This window comes from Ictidomys tridecemlineatus, chromosome 5 (assembly GCF_052094955.1).
Source record: "Ictidomys tridecemlineatus isolate mIctTri1 chromosome 5, mIctTri1.hap1, whole genome shotgun sequence".
NCBI lineage: Eukaryota > Metazoa > Chordata > Mammalia > Rodentia > Sciuridae > Ictidomys > Ictidomys tridecemlineatus.
The window spans coordinates 55,393,467-55,418,393 of NC_135481.1; the positions used below are offsets into that span (position 1 = coordinate 55,393,467).

The following is a 24,927-nucleotide window of genomic DNA, read 5'->3' on the forward strand; positions in this document are numbered from 1 at the left end:
TTATTCACCACATCAATAGACTTAAAAATAAGAACCATATGATCATCTCGATAGATGCGGAAAAAGCATTCAACAAAGTTCAGCATCCCTTTATGTTCAAAACTCTAGAAAAATTAGGGATAACCGGAACATACCTCAACATTGTAAAAGCAATCTATGATAAGCCACAGGCCAGCATCATTCTGAATGGAGAAAAATTGAAGGCATTCCCTCTAAGATCTGGTACAAGACAGGGATGCCCTCTCTCACCACTTCTGTTCAACATAGTCCTTGAAACACTGGCCAGAGCAATTAGACAGATGAAAGAAATTAAAGGCATAAAAATAGGAAAAGAAGAACTTAAATTATCACTATTTGCAGATGATATGATCCTATACCTAGCAGTCCCAAAAGGGTCTACAAAGAAGCTACTAGAGCTAATAAATGAATTCAGCAAAGTGGCAGGATATAAGATCAACACGCATAAATCAAAGGCATTCCTGTATATCAGCGACAAATCCTCTGAAACGGAAATGAGGACAACTACTCCATTCACAATATCCCCCCAAATAATAAAATACTTGGGAATCAACCTAACAAGAGAGGTGAAAGATTTATATAATGATTACAGAACCCTAAAGAAAGACATAGAAGAAGACCTTAGAAGATGGAGAAATATACCCTGCTCATGGATAGGCAGAACTAACATCATCAAAATGGCGATATTACCAAAAGTTCTCTATAAGTTCAATGCAATGCCAATCAAAATCCCAATGGCATTTCTTGTAGAAATAGATAAAAGAATCATGAAATTCATATGGAATAATAAAAGACCCAGAATAGCAAAAACAATGCTAAGCAGGAAGTGTGAATCAGGTGGTATAGCGATACCAGACTTCAAACTATACTACAGAGCAATAGTAACAAAAACAGCATGGTACTGGTATCAAAACAGGCGGGTGGACCAATGGTACAGAATAGAGGATCCAGTAACCAATCCACAAAACTACAACTACCTTATATTTGATAAAGGGGCTAAAAGCATGCAATGGAGGAAGGATAGCATCTTCAACAAATGGTGCTGGGAAAACTGGAAATCCATTTGCATCAAAATGAATCTGAATCCCTATCTCTCGCTATGCACAAAAGTTAAAGTTAACTCAAAATGGATCAAGGAGCTTGATATTAAATCAGAGACACGGCATCTGATAGAAGAAAAAGTTGGCTACGATCTACATACTGTGGGATCAGGCCCCAAATTCCTCAATAGGACACCCATAGCGCAAGAGTTAACAACTAGAATCAACAAATGGGACTTACTCAAACTAAAAAGTTTTTTCTCAGCAAAAGAAACAATAAGAGAGATAAACAGGGAGCCTACATCCTGGGAACAAATCTTTAATCCACACACTTCAGATAGAGCCCTAATAACCAGAATATACAAAGAACTCAAAAAATTAGACAATAAGATAACAAATAACCCAATCAATAAATGGGCCAAGGACCTGAATAGACACTTCTCAGAGGAGGACATACAATCAATCAATAAATACATGAAGAAATGCTCACCATCGCTAGCAGTCAGGGAAATGCAAATCAAAACTACCCTAAGATACCATCTCACTCCAGTAAGATTGGCAGCCATTAGGAAGTCAAACAACAATAAGTGCTGGAGAGGATGCGGAGAAAAGGGCACTCTTGTTCATTGCTGGTGGGAATGCAAATTGGTGCAGCCAATTTGGAAAGCAGTATGGAGATTTCTTGGAAAGCTGGGAATGGAACCACGATTTGACCCAGCTATTCCCCTTCTCGATCTATTCCCTAAAGACTTAAAAAGAGCATGCTACAGGGACACTGCTGCATCGATGTTCATAGCAGCACAATTCACGATAGCAAGATTGTGGAACCAACCTAGATGCCCTTCAATAGATGAATGGATAAAAAAAAGTGGCATTTATACACAATGGAGTATTACTCTGCATTAAGGAACGACAAAATCATAGAATTTGGAGGGAAATGGATGGCATTAGAGCAGATTATGCTAAGTGAAGCTAGTCAATCGTTAAAAAACAAATACCAAATGACCCCTTTGATATAAGGGGAGTAAACAAGGACAGGGTAAGGACGAAGAGCTTGAGAAGAAGATTTACATTAAACAGGGATGAGAGATGGGAGGGAAAGGGAGTGAGAATGATATATAAGAGGAAAGGAGGGGTAAAACAAGATAATACAAATGGAAGAAATGATTTACAGTAGAAGGGGTAGAGAGAGAAAAGGGGAGGGGAGGGGAGGGGAGGGGGGATAGCAGAGAATAGGACTGACAGCAGAATACATCAGACACTAGAAAAGCAATATGTCAATCAATGGAAGGGTAACTGATGTGATACAGCAATTTGTATATGGGGTAAAGTTGGGAGTTCATAACCCACTTGAATCAAACTGTGAAAGATGATGTATTAAGAACTGTGTAATGTTTTGAACGATCAACAATAAAAAAAAAAACATTACATAGTTCTTGATATATCATTAAGAAGATGACAGTCTTTGTCTTTCATTATTTAACATCTCAAGTTCTCAAACAACATGGGCAAACTCACTAAGAATATCCTTATTAGCCAACAAAGAACTCTTCTTTGTCAATTTAGAGATGGAAAGTTTGAGGGTTAGAAAAAAAATGATATAACACTTATGTGGCTATGATTCTAGGATACCTCTGAGTGAAGCCCTTAAGATGGAGGCCTCATGTGCATCATTCATCATTCTCCCTTAAATGAGACTCAAGATTTGCCCATCTTATACTGTATTCTGTCTCTAATGGATAATGTGAACATAAAATAGCAGAGCAATTCATTTCTGATGGCTTGACATAAACCTATACAATGGCAATTTTTTTAACTAAGTATAGAATTCCTTACCTTAAAGGAGTCCATAAATTAGTCCTTAACTGTATTATCAGTTCCTGGAACATTTCATTTGAAGTGCCTTCTTGTGCAAAATCCCCAAAAATAGTGAAGCAATAATCTATGGAATATATCTCAAAGTATTTTATCTCACTAGCTAAAAAATGTTACCAAGCTTAGTTATACTATTAAAAAAAAACCCTCTCATTTATTTATTGTCATAGTGAACACACTATCTTATTAAGTCAAAGAAACAAAACTAAAGACAATACTATAATAATTTACTACTGTAACTCCAAGAAATGAGGAACTACTATGTTTATAATGTGTCCTCTGGTGCTAAAATCTCATTTCTGATAAATAAATCAGTTGCAAGAAGAGAGAACTCACTGTAAACTATAGCAATGTTATAGTATTTCCATCAAGTTGGTCTCCTGAAGACAGTGTCCCCACCTGAATGACCAACTCATATCTGAACACCTAATGTTCAATAGGTGCACTACTGTTTCTCATTTATTCAAGGGATGCTTTATCTTGGCTTTTCGCTTAATTGTCTTGCTTCCTGTTTCTAGAAACCCTACTTAAAAAAAATTCAGTTGTAGATGGACACAATACCTTTATTTTTTTTTTAATTTTTATATGGTGCTGAGGATCAAACCTAGTGCCTCACACATGCAAGGTAAGCCTCTACCATTGGGCTTCAACCCAAGCCCTCTACCCTACTTTTGACATAAGAAACCATCCTTTAGATTCTAACTTTGGTACTTTCAGGAAGGGGCATCATAGCAGGAGGATGAAATACAGTGGCTGAAACTAGGACTTCAGGTTATCTGAGTGTTTGATTCATATATGTCTCTCTTCCTCTCTTTTTTGTGAATACGAGAGAATTACTGTTATTTCTCTATTATCAAAGGATTAAGATAAACCTGCATCTGAGTGTGCCAGACAGAATGTCAGATTTACAAATCTTAGGCAAAACCCCACAATATGGTAAAAGACTCTATAGTGAACTACCAATTCCTCTTAACTGAAGAGGCACTTTAAATATCATAATAGAATTAAAATACAGTGTGACTGCTGAGTTAATAAAGATGCAGTTCTTCGTTTTGCTGTGGCAATGAATGTGAGTTTCTTATTAAACTTGCTTTAAAAACTGCTGGGATTTCCCCAAAAAACATTCTGTACCCCAGTTGGCATAATGTGGAATCAACTCTGAATAAAAAGTGCATAAAAGTGATGTACAATCCATACAACATTGTACCGATTATTATAATTGGCTCTGAAGTGCTGGCTTCTTTCGACCTCTGCAGTTTTAGTTGTGTCGCCTGCTGTTTTAGCTGTGTCAACATGGGCAAAGTTGAGAGCTGAAGTAATTAGGCCAATAACCCAAGCCAAAAATATAAATAAACTACTTGGCAGTCTCACTCCACACTGATCAAAGTCAGTCCATAATAGCCCAATTCTTTGTGTTGTTCTCTTTTTTTCTCCCCAAAGGTCTAAAATAAAAACATGAAGTCAATGAGATTCAAGTAATTTTCATTTGGAATCTCATATGCACAATCTTAATATTCCCCTCTGAATGAAATCCCCCAACATGGATAGATCTGGCCACAACAGTTGACCACTATCATGCTTGAGATTTGAGACATGATATGATAAAATCAGCCAAGAGCTAACCCATTGATCATCCTCAGGTATCTCTACAAGGATATGAAAGGAATGAAAGTAACTCCTCAGAAAAATTTTCTTGATAATTAAAACACCATCTTTTTCATGTTAGTTGAAGAGTCAAAGACAACCAAGTAATAACTTCTATATGACTTTCCTGAATTAAATTTCCGGCGGGGGGAAATGTTTCAATAATAAATAGAAACTTCCTTCAAGTCTATAGCAGAGATGGATAGCTCTCCACCGCTTCATGTCACACCTCCATAGAATAAGATGTGACAGGGATCCAGTGCCTAACCAGAGACTACATTTTCTGACTGCCTTTCCAGGTGGGGCCAGGTCACTAGTTCTTACAGAAGTGAGATGTCACTTTCTTGTCTTTTGTTCACTGACTGAATGTCCCTGTCACATGCAACCCTAAAGACCCACACATATTAAAGATGGTAGCACCAAGATACAGAAGGAGCCTGGTCCTTACATCACCATTTGAATACAGCTGTCTGCTCATTAGACTTTACCTGAATGAGAAATGATGTTCTATTGTGTTTGAGCAATTAAACATTCTTCACGACTTTTTTTTCTTTGAAATAGCTAGAATTAACTTAGACAAATCCTATACCAGCATTTCAAACATGATGCATTTCTCTCAGAGACATTCTTCACAAGGCAGTGAAAATGATGGTAGTTAATACTTACAAACTGCTTACAATGTGTCACATACTGTTCTAAATCCTCTGCGCACAGATACCAACTTACTCCGGTCCTTATTCAAACTTATGAGGTAGGTACTATGCAACATCCCCATTGTATGGATAAGAAAATTAGGCATGGTGAGAATGAAGTGTCAAAGAAACAGTGGCATTAAGTTGGACTGAAACACCAGGTAACACATTTCCAGACCAAAATGAGATAATTCACACTTCACATTTTATGTGACAAATATGACTATCTCTATATTGATGTATATTTTAATATATTCTGCAGATAGCCAATACAAATGTTATACTGGTAGTCTGATTTATTAAAAAGACCACTCATTCATAGAGCAGCAGGTTCTAATAACTGAAATAAAGAAGAGAAGCCATTTGAAGTCTGAACTCTTTTTGCTCACAACAAAGAATAAGAAGGTTTAAACTGGAGGTAGCCAAGATTTATTAATACAAATAATATCCGATTATTGAAAAATGTAAGAAATTTGATTCTTCCCTTGGCCATAAACTTATCATATTAGGATAAGCTTAGGTCATTTCTGTCCCATTCTTTTCTATACTGCAGTCAACAGCCTACTGAGTTTTGAGAATAAATACCTTATACCAACACTCTTTACAAAACATTGTGATGTTGCTGAGCTATTGTACTTTTGTCAGGTGCATAGAAGAGAAATAGGAACCAACTTCCTCCTAAAGTGTTGCAGGGCAGGTGGTTACCGTCTCTGGCCATTTACTACTCCCACCCAGGAGATGAGGCTGAGCCTCCCTCTGCTGGGTGGCACTAAGACACTTCTAGCTACCCTCCCGTGGTCTGCCTTTCACACTCTCTAATCCTCCTTTGGAGTTGCACATACTGCTGCTCTCCTTCATTGAGTAGAAGGCTCTACTAGACGTCAGAAGGAAAATCCATTTCAGAAGGAGAAGAAAGAAGCCCATTTTCCACTCCCAAGTCCAGACTTTGCCCTCTGACCCAGTTTTACCAGAAATAAAGCAATAATGTAGGCATGTGACTGGATGGGTTTGGAACTCAGACAGAAAGAAGTGAGATTAATGGGCATTCTGCAACTCTCATAGATATCCTTACATTTGTTGAATTATAGCTCCTAAAGGGAAAGTAATCCACCTGCCATCACTGACAGGATACAATGGGTGAGTGTTCATCTTGGGTGACATGCCCCTCAATGAGGAAGACTGAACGTGTCAGGATGAGTGAACATGGTCCTTGAGGCATGGGAACCTCTGCAATGGAATTGCTATTGCAGAAATATGCAGACTCTTCTGCCCTGCACTCTCTTCTGACACCATCTTACTATAGGAGAGCAGATGCTGCATATCACTGTGACAGGCATGATGATTCCTCATCCTTTTGGCATACTCTAAAGCCCTTGGAACTCTGCTTGAGTTTTGTGTTGACCCTTCACATTGGCCTACAGACTCTTTATTCTCAATACTTTCCTTGTCTCCAGTAATAGTTACTCTCCACTGGAAAAAAACTATAATGGAACTATATACCATTTTAGAAATATTCCTATTAAGTTTGTGCCCACCCTCTGGCTTTGTTGTCTAAATGACCTTCTATTATGACCTATCAGTACCTATAACTGCTCTTTCTTTCCTTGGCCATAAACTTGGTAGCACTGTTTCCAAAACTCTCTGGAATGCAACAAAAGTCTATGATGGCTTCTTCCGCTGAAGGAAGTTTCAGTGCTGGTCTCTAAATCAGGCCCTTTTGCCTTCCTCTTTCAAGAGTGCTCTTAGTACCAAAGGGATATCTTCCATTTAGGGGGAAAAATATGAGCATAGGATGAGATTGACAGTATGTTTCCAGAAACACACCATGACCATTTTTCCTCCCGCTTGGTTTTTAAGTCTTGGGAAATCGAAGATGGAGAGAACTGAAACAAGGAAAACTAATATTTATTTCATGTCTTTCCCGTGTCAAGTTAGGGCGGCAACATGAAGCGCCCATCTGTCTCTTTAGCTTCTCCTTGCTCCTCATTCACTCTTGCCCTCTGATCCCAGGCACAGTGGCTTTCTTTCAGGTCCTTGATTATGTTCCTCTGATAGGAGTTCGCATGTGCCATTCCCTGCCTGGGAAAATGCATTCCTCCCCCTTCATCTAACTTCACCCTTCAAAATCACTTTCTCCTGAAAGGCTTCTCCAACTTGTCTGATTAGGTCAATACTTCTATCATAGACTCTCCTGGGCACATGAGGCCCTGCCTCAAAGTGACATTTGTGATTTTTTTTTAAAATTTATTCTTGTGCTTTTTAAATTTTCTCTAAGTAGACTGAATGCTCCATGACTGCAGGGGACCATGTGTGTTTTGCCTCATCGTGGTATTGTAAGCTATGTGTTGGATTAACAAATGTCTTTCTTTAATTTTCAGAAAAATCCCGTGCTATAGATATTTTAAACTCATTTTCTTTTTCAAATAAAGAAGCACTGTATGCTGGATGAAATGATTTGTCCAAGTCACACTAAGTGGAGACCCTACTTATTCTTAAATCCCTCCAATATTTATTGAAAGCTCAATGACAGACACTGGAATAAGATGACAAATAAGTCACAGCTCTTTCAGAAATTCCTCATCTATTTAGAGTGAGAGATTTGTAAACAAATAAATCAAGCAAAACAGTGCACTGATTAGGATGCACTGCAGGGGACATACAGAGGAGAGGGTTGGCAGGTCTATTGACAGGCAGTGAGTCCTGAAATACAGGCAAGCCCTCACCAAACAGACAAAAAATAAAAGCATCAGAGTAGAGGCAGCCCTGGGAATAAACGCAGGGAATAAGCTAGGAATAAGGCCCTGAGACAGAGCCAAAAGCCCAGATGTGTAGGAACAGAGTTAAGGAGGCTGGAGAGAGGGATTGTGATCAGATCAGGGAGGGCCTTGTGTGCTAAAGGCAGTGGTCATTCTGTTACAGCAATGAGAAGTCACAGAAGGTCCTTAATAAATGGATATCTGCCCAGATCTCAGAAAAGTGTCTAGAAGTAGAGAATGGTAGACAGATGAGTCAGGACAGTGGTAGAACAGAGTGGTGGATACCACAGTAGCCCAAGGGAGCAGTAGTAAGAACCAGAACTAGGGTAGTAGTGGTGAAGTGAAGTGAAGGAGTAGATGCAGAAGTGTCTAGAGGAAGAGAAATCAACAGAACTTGGTAACAATTGGGTATGAACACCAAGGTGAGGGAGGACTCTGGGTGATCCCTGAATTTCCAACATGCCCAAAGTGATGCTTATGTAAACTTCTCTTACACAAAGGGCACAAAGAGGTTTGGGAAGACAGAAAATAAATTCTGCTAGGGATCCATTGAGTTTAAACTGCCTCAGAGACATACCAGTGGAGCTGGGCTAGAACCATGAATGTGGGAAATGTTGGTAGGTGGGGCCAGGGCTGTGAATGAGGTCAAGGGAGAGGCTGCAGAGAGGTAAGGCAGAATCCCAAGGAACCATATTTATATTTCAGGTATAGACTGAGGGGCTGCATCCAGCAAAGGAGACAGTGGTTCACAACAGTTTTATTATCAACTATAGAGAATGGAAAATGATGCCTAAGTGTAAGAAAAAAACATATTCTCCTCCAGATAAATTCTGTTATTTTTCCAGGCACCTTTTGGACACATTCTCACTAGACCAATTGACTAGGATAAGTTGACTGAACTCTTTTTTCAGAAAGTGATCCAGCTTTATGCAGAAACTTTTGAGCTGTCTTTGTGTTGCTAAGTTCTTTAATAATTGCTCAGAACTTCATTGCTTTCCTCCCTCCTGCTACTAGCACCCTGAAATCTCAGGGGAGAACATTCAGGAAAAGATATTAAATAATTTAACAAGAATTATGTCAATAATCAGTAACAGAGTAGAAATTTAGACCCAGAATCATTAAGTTTCCCTTCCTGCACTTAAATTCTAATGGGATTTGAAAGAAAAATCTACATGTAAGTCTGCAGTAATCGGCATTTCTTGCATATTCTGGCCTTGAACCTTCATTCACCACTCTGTGCCAGGTACCGCATAAGCACCAAGGATGAAAGTTGAAAGGCAAGGTCCTTGTCCTTGGGGGCCTCCCAGGATGGTTGGATGCTGGAATGGTAGACAGGAGACACTGATTTCCTCAGTGACAGATGTCTTTCAGTGCCACAAAGGGTGGAGAGGGAATGCCAAATTCTATCCTGAAGTCGTCTGTGCAGAACATATAGTCCTTGCACTGCCTCCTGTCTTCCTTAGAGTATAAACATAGCCAGGAAGACAACAAATCCAAATTAATATAAGAGAATATATGGAAGATATTAGCAAAACTTGACATCATCTTGGATAGATAATAGAAGACTGTGAAACTGAGAGGAAGTTGGGGGATGAAAAGCCATTTAAGGAAGCATCACCTACTGGTGCCAACCATCTGGGGAAATCAAAGCTAGTGGCTATCACACTTGAGGGAAAATATAGGCAGAACCATGCTAAGGGAATAAAGAAGCTATGGAAACAGAGTCATTTTCTAGGGTCAGATCTCATATACTTTACAGGTTTGTCATTCGTTTTTCTTTTCCTACCTATTTTCTTTATTTTTCTCTCCTATTTAAAGGAAACTTCATTTCTATTTGATTTTTCTCATTGCTTCTTATAAATAAAGGAGGCTGAGGAAGCTGGATGCCACAAAACAAGCTCATTTTGGCAGAAGTGAATCCAATTTTATCAGAGAGCAAGGTAAATACTAGAAGTTACTGCAATAACCATTTGTTCCACAAGTATTTATTCACTTCACCCGTACCTTGTAGCCGCAAGAGTATGATATTTGAGGAGGAGGCACTCATCTTGGAAACAGCAGAGGTCTCTCATATTTTGATTTCCCCTTTGCCCTACCATACTATTATTAGATGCTGCTCCAGGGCAGGGCACCTGTGTGTAAGCCATGTTTATTAGCATATAACAATATATACTGATTACATCCTAATAATGAGCAGGTCTTTTTCTTCCACTGCCTATGGAGCAGATGCCTTATTCCCATTTTGTACATCCAGAAAATGAAGTGTCTGGACCAGGTCATGTGGATGGGACAGGGCTGGGACCTGAACCCTGGTCTCCCTGATGCCAGAGCCCATGCGTCCTGTTTTAGTCTATTTTGTGTTTTACATAAAAATATTGAATAATGAGTTGTTTATAAAGAAAAGAAGTTTATTTCCTATAGTTCTGGAGGCTAGAAGGCCAAAGTTGAGGAGCTGCATCTGGTGAGGGCCTCATGCTGCACTGTAACAAGGTAGAGGAATTGAATGGAAAGAGAGTGAGTGTGCAAGTTCAGGCCTCTCTAATGATATCACCTAACCCTGAAAATCTCCTGAAGTCTCCACCTCCAACACCCTAATACCATAGACATTTGAGGAAGTAAGCATCTAACAATTTAGGGGACACGTTCAACCATAAAGTCTCACCATCACTGGACACCTCCCTTTATCAAAGCTAATCTCTTGGACCATTTTATCTTTAAATAACCCCCCCCTTAATATCTTTATAAAAATAAACATTGCTAATAGATCAGTCTTCAAGTCTAGGTTCTCATTACTGTTTCTTTGTCCTTACTAAATATACTAATGTTTAACTCTGTATATAATTTCTCCTTTTTTCTACTCAATACTACTTCAAAATTCAGCCTCATGTCCTGACATGATTCACAACATTCACCATTTTAACACCCATACTCTGGCCATCATTTTGTTTCCTTTAAAATGCCATGGATAATGTTCATGTACCCTTCTTCCTATATGTTATCATTATTAATGTTATTTAATGTTGAAGTATTTATAAATTATAAGATTTCTAAAGGAACTGTAATTAAAATTTACTTCCCTTGTATGTTGAATTCCTCAGTTAGAAGATTTAACTAAAATTGCAAAAATGTTGAAGTTAGTAGGTTAGATGAGAATTACTTAAAAATACATTTTTTGAAATATTCATATAATGAAAGATAAACATTTTGTGAAGATATAATGTTATGGTTTGAATGTTTGCATCCTCCCCAAAATTCATATGTTGAAATTCTAACCTGCAAAGTTATAGTATTAGGAGGTGTGAGCTTGGGATGTGATTAACTCATGAGGGATGTGTCTTTATAAAAAGAGAACTAATAAAGCTCGCTAGACCTCTACCTGCCAGGATGAAGCAAGGTAGCACCATCTATGAAATGTACTCTTTGCTGGACACTGCATCTGCCTTGGTCTCAGACCTTTTAGTCTCTGGAAATGTGAGAAGTAAATTTCTGTTGTTTATAAACTACACAGGTTATACTTTCTTATAGAAGCCCAGACTAAGACATATGACACAAGAGTCCATAGATTTGCAGGAGGAAAAAAAAGTGGGTCACAAAGGCACTGTTGTTGGAAGATAGTTACGCAGCAACATTATCCAAAAAAATCTAGGGGAAAGAGAAAGTATATTTGCATTGTAATCCTCTGCTATTGAACTTTTCTTTCACAATAAAAAGTAACTGGAACCAAGAATTTAAAGTTGAAATAATTAAATAACTTTCTACCCATCTAGACAATGCACTTTTCTCCTAGGTTGCCAAAGCTAGACACATTTAAAAGCCCCAGTAAAACTTTACTGCACACAGTTGCAGAAATGGAAGGAAGTTAAGTCAGCTTTTTAATCTCAAGTCTCTTACCTGAATTAATTATTAAGATCCAATAAAGAGCCACAATGTAGCCAAATGGACAAAGTAGAATATTTGATAATGATTTGCTAAGAGGCTTCCCCCCACACACACACTGTCAGGGTCCTGATTTATAGCTGTCTTCTTATTGCAAGCAAAGAAATGCCCTCCACCAACACCTTTTCAGGTGGCTGTTACATAATGTTACCAGGTAGCAGTAGCTACATGTCAGTGTAGTGGCAAGTGCCCGTTTCTCTAGAGGAGAATGACCCCTTTTACTGATGCATCCAAGGTCAGTGGAGTCACTGGAGCGCAGCCTGCCACGCAGCCTGTGTGCAGTGATCACACTGTGCAGGGCTGTGGGGGGCCTGGCTGCCATGACTCCCTAAGCACTTGGTGCACTTTGCATTGATCAATAATCCATTTACTCCTCACAACAGGAAACCCATCAATCTGTTTTTACAGTTATTACAAGACAGAAAAAGATGAAGAAAGTTGTCTAAGGGCACACAGTGGCTGAGGTGTGTGGAATCCAGAGTTCTCTTGATATCTATGCTGTGCTACCTCCAGGCCTGCATATTTGGGTTTTCATTCAGTCAATCATGACTATCTCCAAACCCCCAATGTATGTGTGATACAATGGTGAAAAACATGCACCAAAATTTTGGGCAAAGTAAACAGCAGAGAAGAAATACAACAGAAAGCTGCCCTGGTAGGGCCACAGCCCATAGAAGTACTTAGAGTGGGGTCTGGATTATATTCCCTGAGTGACTGGGTCCACTAGGGAATAACATCACCTGAATTTTGGAAGATGTGGAGGATGAAATGATTAGAAATGTGGAGAAAGAGGAAAGAGACAGAGTAGGTGAGGTGGTCAAAGCTGTGTGAGGTGGGATGTGATTCCTCCCCTGCAGACCCTCTGATTTCCCACAGACTAAGCTCACTAGATGTTCTGTGTTGAGATTTCTTACTGAGAACATTGAAGCATCAACCTCTGTACTCAGAGATCAGAGTTGTAAGTGAAACAGACGAAATCTTCCTCTTTTCCCTGTAGAAAAAACGGGGTGTCAGTAGGGACAGGGAGCCTGAATGAAAGGGGTTTCAGGCTCTGAAGACCATCTCTGTGAATCTCAAGGATACTGTTATTTCCTCCAAATAGGAATAAGAAATATGGCTAGAAAAAAAATGCACCACTATAGATTCAAGGAATTAAAAGTGTCGTATAATAGACAAATGAAAAAAACTTAATAGAATCATATGATCTTATGATTTTCCAATCTGCAGTCAAAAAAAAAAAAAAGATACCTTGTGGTTTGAATGTACATTTTCCTGATTTCCAGACAGGGACATGGATCTTTACAAATGTTTATTGGTTGTTTTATCATTCATATCTTTGCACATTTTCCATTAGGTTATTTGTCTTTTTTATATTACTTTGTTGCCACTAATTATATAGTATGATTATTAATTTTTAAATATTTTTAAAGTCTTCATTATCACATTTTTTTCAACCTTATGTTATCTTTTGCTATACAGAAGTTTTAGTTTGTATATGGTCAAATCCATAGATTTTGCTACGTGTCTTTTGGATTTTGTGTATCACAGGAAGTATTACTCAATCCAACTGGAGCATAGTTTGGGGGCATATTGTGATATGGGTCTTTTGGGAGCACGTTTTAGCAGTTCTTTCTTTTTCAGAATGAAAATATACTTTATGAGCCATGTTAAAAATTCTTTGTTTGAAGTTTTTGGTAAAAGGGCACTCATATTTGCTGCTATAAATATGTGACTCTCGGTGGCTGGGGAGCAAGTAATGTAATGATACTGTCACTTCTATAACTCTGAAATATCTGTCACAGAAAGGTAGAATGGAAGATAAGAGTGAAAATAGGTAAATGCTGGGGCTTGTGAAGTTGTATATCCCATTTTTAATTGATATTAAATAATATTTTGATAACAGAAAGGCTTCCTGAACCTCCTGACATACATACACATACACATATATATGTTGTTTTATCATTCATATCTTTGCACATTTTCTATTAGGTCATTTGTCTTTTTTATATTACTTTGTTGCCACTAAATATATTGAATGAATATTAATTTTTAAATGTTTTTAAAATTTTCATTATAACATATAAATAAAGACATATATAGATATAGATAGATAGATGTTTATTTCCAATTTTACCTATTTCCATAGATCCTATAACCTTGTAAAGACAGAGATTTTACCTCACTGGATGAAACCTGAAGCACCACTTTAAGTAGAGAGGAATGTGTCTTGCAACTATAAATATTCTGGTTTATGTTCCAAATGGCTGAGTTTTCAGTAATCCTAATGCTACAGGTATTATCTCAGATGCCTTCTCCATTCACAAAATAATAGGTTTTCCAATCATTTGTGTTAGTCTAATCCACGAAATTCATCAGTGCTCAAGTTGTTTCATTTGAATTCTTCCTGCAAAATTATTTCATTTTTTTCCCTTCTTTAAAAAAGTCTCATTTTGCATGGTGTGAGTTAATTTTAGTGCCTAATGATATAAGCTCATTGCTAAAACCCATAAGAAAAATTATAACAAAGTAAAACTCTTCATATCTGAATGCCAAGATAAATTTTGTCATCTGGTACTTTGTCTCTACCTAAATACATTTGTTTCTTTCCCATCTGTTTGGAAACTTATTTAAGTAAATTAACATTTTTGTCAGAATTAATCTGGCTTGCGTATCAAATGGCAAATATTTTTATTTGAAGAAACTCTGCATATTTTGTTATTTAATCTCCATCACACCCACTATACTGAAACTATTGTTATTCCCATGATACAGATAAAGAAACTGAGACTGAAAAATATAAAATAACTTGGTTAAAGTCATACGGTTCCTCAGTAACGTAGCTGAAAACACATTCTCTGAGATGCTGGGTACACTCAGCTTGTCTTTCTCACAACCCTGCTCCTTCCAAAACATAGTATTTCCACCTTTGTGTTCATTTGCAAAGGTCAAAATGACTGCTATTATTTGGCTCTGACTCCAAGGTTAGGGCCCTTCATGTTCTCCCTTATGAGGGACTATACCTCAGAGAGGTTTTACAGGCTGAAACTCCAGCCTCCACAGGAATCAACTGGCCCATCCATGGAGACAGTTCTTTCCTTTTCTATCCAAAATCTTCCTTGTACTTTCTCTTTTTGATCACAGATGCACAGAGATTTTTTCCCCCCTCCAATCAGAAAACAGGAGAACGAGAAAGCAGCTCACCACTTAGAAGTAGGATGGCCCATCCATAGCCCCCAGAAGTCAATGTTCCCAGGAGGACCGCAGGCAGCAAAAAGTAGAAAAAGGGTCCAGCATCTTGCTAGACACTCCCCAACCTTCCTATCTCAGCTAGCCCAGTTGAAATCCTACCATATGTAGAAGCTGACAGAAAGAACAGAGGTTTTGTAGTCAGACAGGCCTATGTTTGAATTCAACGAACATTATTTACCACTAAGTGATTTGGGGCAAACTTTGAGAGCCTTTATTCATCTATAATATGGAGCAACTATATCATCATAATGCTCAGCAAGTGGTAATGACTACTAGTATCACTGATGACAGAGTGAAGGCCTGTGCTTCTCCACATTTCCTCTATGCAAAGAAATAAAATGATGCTGAACATAAGATACCCATGATGCACACCCAATGAGAAATACTCATAATTACCATCACTGTTAGAAAAGATTTTGACCAAACTTAGACAGCTCTTTTCCAGGTTTTGGATTTGAGGGGAAGGGAGGGAGAATTATGAGGAAGAGTAAATATAAAGGATAGAGAGGGAGCATAAGGTAGAGGGAAAAGACAAAAAAGGCAAAAATATGAAAAATTTACCTTTGATTTCTGTTCAGAGTCTGGGAATATGTAAGCTAAGACCTCATCATTGGTATCAATTCTGGTTAATGATTTCACCTTTGCTGCCTGAGCAACATAGGTATTATGAGAGAGAAAATAGCAGTTTGGATGAAACTGTGTTTAGCTCTAAGAGTCACTACATCAGAACTTAGTAACCAAACTTCATTAAAATGAGTAATACCCAAAATACACCTTTGAAGTACCAAAAATAGCCCTAATAACTACGAAATTAAGCAATCAGAAATGATTTGGGAAAAGCAATCAAGGGACCAATCAGTACTTAAGGAACCTCTGTTGTATATAAATTATGAAAGAGAAATGAACAGTAATTTCAGATGGCATCAGCTGATACAAGAATATTCCCCAAAGGTCATTTTGAGTTAGTGTTTGTGAATCTGAAATGCTTAGAAAAGAAGTTTAAAATGATGAATTGCATTGGTGCAGAAAACTCTATTTGACTCACCATGGATCTAATGAGAAGACTATGGAGGTGGCGACATGATTGTCAGAAGTTCTGCTACTGGAGTTAGGCACACTAGGGTTTGAACCCTTGACTTGTTTCTTATTAGGGACAGGGTCCTGGGCAAGAAACCACATCTCTATCATTCTTAGTCAACTCTTTTATCAAATGGTCATGAAAATAGCACCAGCCTCATAGGTCCATGTGAGAAGTAACAGACTATAGAAATGAAGTATTTAGCACAATGTTCCCCTGACCACTTTGGTCAGTGCTTGGTAGTTGGCATTGACTACCAATATTAGTAGCAGAAGTTCAGAACTGACCTCTGTCTTTCTTCTCACAGCTTTTACCTATCAACAGGAAGTCAGAACTAAAGTAGGAATGTAGTAGAATTGTCTTCCCCTAAGTGAAAGGAAACGGGTGGGTTTTTTTTTTCTCTTTCTTCTTCTTTTTTTTTTTTTTGGTATTGAGGATTGAACCCAGGGGTGCTTAACCACTGAGCAACATCCCCAGCCCTTTTTAATATTTTATTTAGAGACAGGGTCTTGCTGAGTTGCTAAGTGCCTTGCTAAGTTGCTGAGGCTAGCTTTGAACTCACAATCCTCCTGCCTCAGCCTCTGGAGCTGCTGAGATTACAGGCGTGTGCCAACATGCCCCGCTTGGGTGGGGATCTTGTGGTAAAAGTAGCCAGAATTATAGTGCTAATGAGGAAGAGGTTATAGGGTTGGTGGGTCTGAGTTCCAATGTAGACAGGGTGATTTGTGTAACCTTGTACACGCATAAGATTAAAAATGCAAACAGGACTAAAGGCACAAGATAAAAAAATGCTTCCTTTTCTTTCTAATCCTTCCATCCTTCATTCTTATGTGTCCAAAAAAATTTATGTATAAATTAGCCTACCTCTTTATTTACACAATGTGATTATGATTATCTGTGATCTTTGTCACTCTTTCTTCTAAACTAAATAAATCTTAGAGTTCTTTCCACATGTGCAAGTGTAGACCTGCCTCATTCTCTGTAATGATTCAAAAGTATTGCTTTATATAAATGTACTTTAATATTTTACCTCATTTACGATAAGTAGACATTCAACTTCTCAAAATTCTTATAATAACACATTGCCAATAAGTATCCTTGTCCATATTAAATTTTCATATTTTTCAACAGGGCAGCCAAACTAAAGAATACTTTTTTTTCTTTTGAGAAACACTGTCAGATTTCCCCCTTAGGAAAAACAATGCACCACTTGCACTCTCCCAACAGCAGATAAATTCCTGTTTCTGTTTACCCTGGCCAACAGTTGGAACCAGAGAACACTGAATATGTCACCATCAAAAAAATCCCATTTCATTTTATTTGGAATTTCTTTTATGATGAATGAGATAATCAAATGTTTGTCTTTCATGTTTGTTTGCCATTTGAATTTATTTTTCTATGAAATTCCTGTTCATATCCTATGTTCAGTTTTCTTTTCTTTTTTGAGAGAGAGAGAGAGAGAGAGAGAGAGAGAGAGAATATCTTTTTTTTTAATAGATGGACACAACACAATGCCTTTATTTTTATTTGGTGCTGAGGATCGAACCCAGGTCCCGCCCGTGCTAGGCGAGCACTCTACCACTGAGCCACAATCCCAGCCCCGATTTTTTTTTAAATATTATTTTTTAAAAAATAGTTATCTACTTTTAAAAGATTTGGGGTTTTTTGTCAGTTAAGTGGATCGGCCATTTATCATCTTTTTAAGTACTGATTTTAAATGCTTTATAGTTTAATTTTTGATTGACATAATAATTGTACATATTTTTAGGGTACACAAGATGTTTCAATACATGTATACATTGTATTATAATCAAATCAGGATAATTAGCACATCTATCATCTTAAATATTTAGCATTTTATTGCAGTTAAAACAGTCAAAATCCTTTCTATCATCTACTATATTTTGAAATATGCAGTAATTATTGCTATCTAAATTTGCCCTAACTGCCCAATAGAACAAAATATTTCATTTCATCTAAGGATAGCATTATATCTATTGACCTCCTTCTTCCCAATCCCCATCCCCTAACTTTCCTCAGTCTCCAGTAACCACTATTCTGTTCTCAACTTTTATGAGATCAAGTAATTCAGCTTCCACATGAGTGAGATCATGTGGTGTTTTTTATTTTTTCTTTTTGTGCTCAAAATACAGGGAAAATGTTCTATGACATTGGTCTGTGCAAAAAATTTTTGGATCAGACCTTAAAAGCACAGGCAACAATAGCAAAAATAGACAAATGGGATTACATCAAACTAAAAGATTCTGCACAGCAAAGCAAACAAAAGACTGAAAAGACAGCCTACAGAATTAAGAAATGGATTTGCAAGCTCTATGTCTAATATATTAATATCCAAAATATATAAGGAACATAGGTAAATAAACAGTAAAAAATAAATAACCCAATATAAAATTGGGCAAAATAAACACTTTTCAAAAGAAAAGTATTTGTATTTGGCATACAAATAGCCAAGAAGTATGTAAAAAATGCTCAACATAACTAGTCATCAAAGAAATGCAAATCAAAACTACAATAAGTTGTGATTTTATTTCCAGTAGTATGACTATTCTGAAAAAGACAAAAGATAGAAAGTATAGAAAAAGGAACCCTCACACACTGTCAGTGGAAATGTACACTAATACAGCCATTGTGGGGAAAAAAGTATAAAAGTTCGTCAAAAAAAATTAAAAATAGGATTGCTATAGAATCCAGCAATAACACCACTGGGTATACAACCAAAAGAAATAGAATCAGAATGTCAAAAAATATCTGCACTCTAATGTATATTGTGACATTATTAATAATAGTAAGAAATGGATTTAACCTACATGTCCATCCATGAATGAATGGGGAGAGGTGTGGTACATATACACAATGCAGTATTAGCCATAAAAAAGGATGAAATACTGAAATGCTTCCTTTTTCAATACCAAATGTTTATGTGAATTTGAGTTTATGGGATCCTTTATTATTTTCTGCTAATCTATTTCTTTTTCCACCCTAAGCCATTTTAGTTATTATACCTTCATGATATATTTCATATCTTGCCTGGCTGACATCCTCCTCTCCCTGTAATCATTTGGCTGTTCATATGGGTTTATTTTTCTCAGTGAACTAAAAGGATACCTTGATTTTTAGTTGCTATTTACTAACATCTTTATTTTAGCATTTTTTGGTTCAAGAGTAAGCTACAAAATTTTATGATTTTCTTTTATATGCTTTGGCAGATTTTTAATTTCACAAAGTCCTTTTTAATATCATGTAATATTGTTCCTTTTAACCTACCATATTTTTATCATTTGGTTATTATAAATAGGATTTCTTCTTCCTTCATACTTTTATTATTTATGCCTTTAGCCTAATTATGTAACTTGCCGCCTTACCATGATCTTTTAATATTTTGAATTTTAAGTTTATTTTTAGTCTATAAGGTTTTCTTTTTTAAAATTTTTAAATTTGTTTTAACTAGTTATACATAACAGTAGGACGCATTTATGCACTTTGATATATCATACATATTGGGTATAATTTCTCATTTTTTTGATTATATAGGTTATAGAATCACATGAGTCATGCAGTCATATTTGTACATAAGGTAATAATGTCTGTTTAATTCTACTATCCTTCCTATCTCCATATCCTCTCCATCCTTTCCCCTCTACCTAATGTAAGATAACTCTATTCATCCCTAGTGCATCTCACCCTTATTGTGAATTAGTATCCACATATCAGAGAAAACATTCAACCTTTGGTTTGGGGGGATTGGCTTATTTTGCTTAGCATGACAATCTCCAACTCCTTTCATTTACTGGCAATTGCCATAATTTTATTATTCTTTAAAACTGAGTAATATTCCATTGGAAAAAAATATATATATATATCACATTTTCGTTATTCAATCATCTATTGAAGGGCACCTAGGTTGGTTTCAGAGTTTAGCTATTGTGAATTGAGATGCTATAAACGTTGATGTGGCCTGGTTTTCTTGATGCAAAGTATTTTGCATTTTGCTTTCTTTCTTTCTTTCTTTCTTTCTTTCTTTCTTTCTTTCTTTCTTTCTTTCTTTCAAGTGCATTCACCAAAACAGGAAAATGCTAAATAATAAAGATAAGTGGCTTTTGTTCATTACTTTAATGGGACAATAATTCAATAGTTGGACAATATTCATTCATTTCTATTTTGCTAAAAGTTACCTATATTTTTCAGGATTAGATTTTATCAAATACTTATTTGGTATCTTTTTAAATGATTGTAAGAAGTTTATCCTTTAAGAATATTTAAGGAAAGCAAAGTGAATTATAAGAGAATACTCTGTACAATTAAAAAAAAAAAAAGGAAGTCTGGTTGAAGTTAATTCTTCCCTAAGAAATGTCTGTTTGGAGACCTTGCATGTTTGAAAGTATTTTATTGTCTTTGGACCTCAACAATGAATTGGCTAGGTATAAAGTACTTGGAACAAAGTAAAAGAAAAATGCATAAATCTTGTAATTCAGAAATTATACATTAATGTCTAGCTTACAGAAATATTTTTATTTGTGTACAAGAAAAAAACCTAAGGCCATCCATTGCGGCTTTATTTATAAAACTAACAAAATTGAAAAATCTAAATATCTGCCTGTGTGTATTTGCATAATTAAATATCTAAGTTAAAAAAATACAGAAGTTGGTAAGTATCATTGAGGACAAATCTGAAAAATTTTGTTAAAAAATAAAGCACCTTACAAAATGATATTTAAAGCCTGATACCATTTATAAAAAGTACTCAAAAATTGCATATTTTTATAGGTGCTTACTGTATACAGCATAAAAAAAGATGAGAACGATATACATTCATACATTCTAAATATTTTTGGTACCAAGGATTGAACTCAGGGGCACTTAACCACTAAGGCACATCCCCAGCCCTTTTTTGTTTTATTTACAGACACGGTCTCATTGAGTTTCTAAGTGCATCACTTAGAAAGTTGCTAAGGATAGCTTTGAATTGGAGATCCTCCTGCCTCAGCCTCCAGAGCTGCTGGGATTACAGACATGTGCCACCGCACCCAGCTACATTCTAACTTTATAACAGTCTAAATGTGTGTCTGAAGATTTTAATCATCTCTAATCTCTTTTTTTATATACCTTTATTTTATTTATTTATATGTGATGCTGAGGATTGAACCCAGGGCCTCACATGTGCTAGGCGAGCATTCTACTGCTGAGCCACAACCCCAGCCCCCATCTCTAATCTCTTAAATTCTTAATTAGTAACAATGTTGTCACTCATTCTCTCTCATACAGAGAGACAAAGAAAGAAAGAGAATGAGAAAGAGCACCCAGAAAATTAGTGTTTGGAAATAAGAGAACACATTAATAGCAATTATTTTTTAACAGTAGCAATGGAGGTTTGTGTTCTTTTTTGCTTTCAAATTTTTGAATCATCCTTTCTTCATAATTTTTCTATATTTTGCCCTATTGCCTTGAATTTGATTGCTGCTTTAGAAAATTTTGAGGCAAGCTTGAACTTTTTCCTAGTGTAGGTGATTTGTTTTATGAGTGAAAGGTGACTAAAGAATTCATTCTCTAGCTTCAAAGCAATACTCTACATTTGACATTGAAACGTCTAGATCAAATTTTCTTAGAACAAAGTGTGTTCTTTTTCTTTTTGCCTTGGAGGATCAAATATTTCAGAATTTTTTCTTGAAATTTCTTTTAATTTTTTTTCTATTTCAATTATTATATTTTCTAATAGAGATCCCAGTTTTTCTTTGCTGTTCTATGTCTATTATCTTCTCGTATTTAACTCACCATCTTTGCCTTTGCATCCACTGGTTATTTCAAACCTTGCTTCTAGTTCATTATTCGAGGTTTCTGCAAGGTTTAGTGTCTTCATCCAATTTCTAACTTATTTATCACTTGAGTAACAAGGTTGTTTTGGCCCTCAATTCTTCTCCTTGGCTTTGCTATCTCTTTGTTTTGTTCTAGAGCTGTATCATCTTTGTTTTCCCAGTTTTATACTCTTTAAAATTTCTTTGTAAAAACAAACAATCATTGGGGTAATATACTTATATTCTATAGCTAATTTTCTTCTAGAATTTATTTCTCATCTCTCCTTTTTTTTTGGTTTTGCTTTGTTTTGTTTTTGTTGTTGTTGTTGTTGTTGTTTTGTTGTTGTTGTTGTTGTTTGTTTGGTTGGTTGGTTGGTTTGGTTTGGTTTCTCTTTCTAGCTCCTTTACTCCTCATTTCTATGTGGTCTTTCTTAATTTTTTTTCTTCCTTGTTTGAAATTAACCCAAAGAGTTCTGCAAGACCACTTCATTGTTCCTTGGCTCTCCTTCTTATTAATTGACACATCTTCATAATCTTTCCTTCAATTGGAGGGTTGAGAATTTCAGATTTTATCCAGGAGCAAGTTTAGCTGAGACTATGAGCAGCCATGGTTAGCAGAACTGGCCATAGTTTTCCCAGGTGTGCTCCTAAAAATTAAAGATCTTGCACTGGAGTGCACACCTCCAAGTCACCCAATGCCAGGGTTGTTAGTCTCCTTATCCGCAGTCAGGGCAAAGCCAAGGAAGCTTCATTCAGAAAGACCAAGTTGTCTGCTCTCTTTATTTCACCTTCCTTTCTTCACCAGTGGGTTCCACTCTCTTCCCAGCCAATAGAGTCCCTTGATACCAAGAGTTGTCTATTTGGCCACATTAACATCCTACTATGATCCACAACTAGACCACACATGTACCTTTCCCCCCAGGTCCTTGTCCCCTTCGTTTACTTTACTTCTTCCTTTGTCCTTCAGTCACTAAGTACTGCTGGAGATAATTAATCCTGAGTAATTATAGTCACTCCCTTTGCACTCTCTGCTTTCTTTCCACCTGGTCGGTTTTATGAAGGTTAGTCTGGATTTTTTTCATTCCTCTGATCAGACCCCAAGGGCGTAGGGAGAACACTCCATGTCCTTCCCCAGGACTGTCTGTACCTATAACATCTCCTGGGAAGACTTCTTGGGATTTTGTCCACTCACGTTTTCCCCTGGGCCCCTACTGCCTGGGGGGGGGAGGGGAACAGGATATGGGGCAATAGAATTAGGAGTGTGGGAAATCCCTCATCTCTTGACTTTTTTTCTTTCCCTGGATGTTATGCTGCATGAGGTATACCTCTGCCATTATTTGATGGCTGCCAGCGGACTCTGTGCTGGTTTTAAATTTTATCTGTTTGGATGCATGCCATTACCCTTGGGAAGAAGGAGATCCTGTGATTTGGCTTCACCATACTATCTTATCCAGGAAGTAGCTTGTAGGTAATATGAGTCAGGGACTATACTCTCACAAGTACCACTCAATAAGCTTTATTCTTTCTTCAGTAGTGGAAAACATGAGAGAATACTAATTCAACCTGAGAGAAAAGACACACAAACACAAAGGTTCTGAGGTAGCACCTGTGTTTCGTGCAGGCGTGCATAAGTAAATGGAAAAGCTAAGAAGAAACTTGGCAGATTCAATTGAGTTAACTTTAGATATTTATAAATATGACAAAATAACAACTGCCTTAGTAGCCACCAGAAATTTAAATCAGGACCAACGATACTCTTTATGACTCAATTCTGAAAAGGGCACCAAAAATCCTCCATTTCATACTTTTTCATCCTATAGTTCAATCTTGTCAGAAGTGCCAAGGTGGGGGTCAATATATTTATAATACAACCACACTTCATGGTAACTGTCACAATCTCAAAAACCTCAAAAGCAGATTTTAAGAGCAGAATACTTCCAAAAAGCAATAAATGGTTAATAATCCTTTCCAGATTTCCTCAGAGTTCTAATAAATATTTTTCTATCTCTGGAGGGAATTGTTAAAAGATGATTTGCTTTGGGGGCCCTCAGAAGGAACACAAAGGCTTTCTTTTCATTCTGTATCATGCTGGGTTAAAATGATCTGTATTACTTCATGTGTAACAGCAAGGTAATAAAACAATGAAAACTTCCCTGAAATCATGTGACAGACTTAGCCTGATGTTTTTTAAAAAGGCTCTAAAAATACTGCTTCAAGCAATTGATCATTCTGGCCCAAGGTCACACCATAACTACCTTTGGAATAAATTGCTGAAACCGGCAAGGTCCGGAGAACACACAACATTGGAATTCTACTGGAAAACAATGGCCTAATATTAAAATAGCTGCTTTTACTAATGAACATAGAGTGCACATTTTAAACCCAACATGTAGTATCTTACTTTGTTCTGGAAAAAAATAAGATTTTTTTCTTCTGAAATTAAGTACCCCATGTTATTCACCCTGTCCTATGAGAGGTACAGGCAGAAGATTTAGGAAATGGAAACTCTGGTTTCTACCTTTGTCCTCAGCTCTCCTTAGCAGCAAAGGTGGGGCTAACTCAAAATGCAGTGAATTTGTCTTACATTCAGAAGCACCGGGGTTCTCTCCCAAGGTAAAATTAGTGCAAGAGCTATAACAGCAACGATGCCCAATTCATGGTAATTACTGTATAGAAGTGTGTGCGTGTGTGTTGGGTAAAATGCTTTAAATCATATATATTTAGGTCCCTATGCTCAGTTCCTTTTATCAGATAATTTACAAAAATGCTATTACAGTCTCAGGATGAGAGAGAGAGAGAGAGAGAGAGAGAGAGAGAGAGAGAGAGAGA

At 36.8% G+C, this 24,927-nt stretch overlaps 1 protein-coding gene across 2 annotated transcripts in view; it reads right to left on the reverse strand.

The window, feature by feature from the left end:
• Rtn1 (reticulon 1) overlaps positions 1 to 24,927 on the reverse strand; it is a 223,321-nt gene that overhangs the window by 136,231 nt on the left and 62,163 nt on the right. The window lies entirely within an intron of this gene.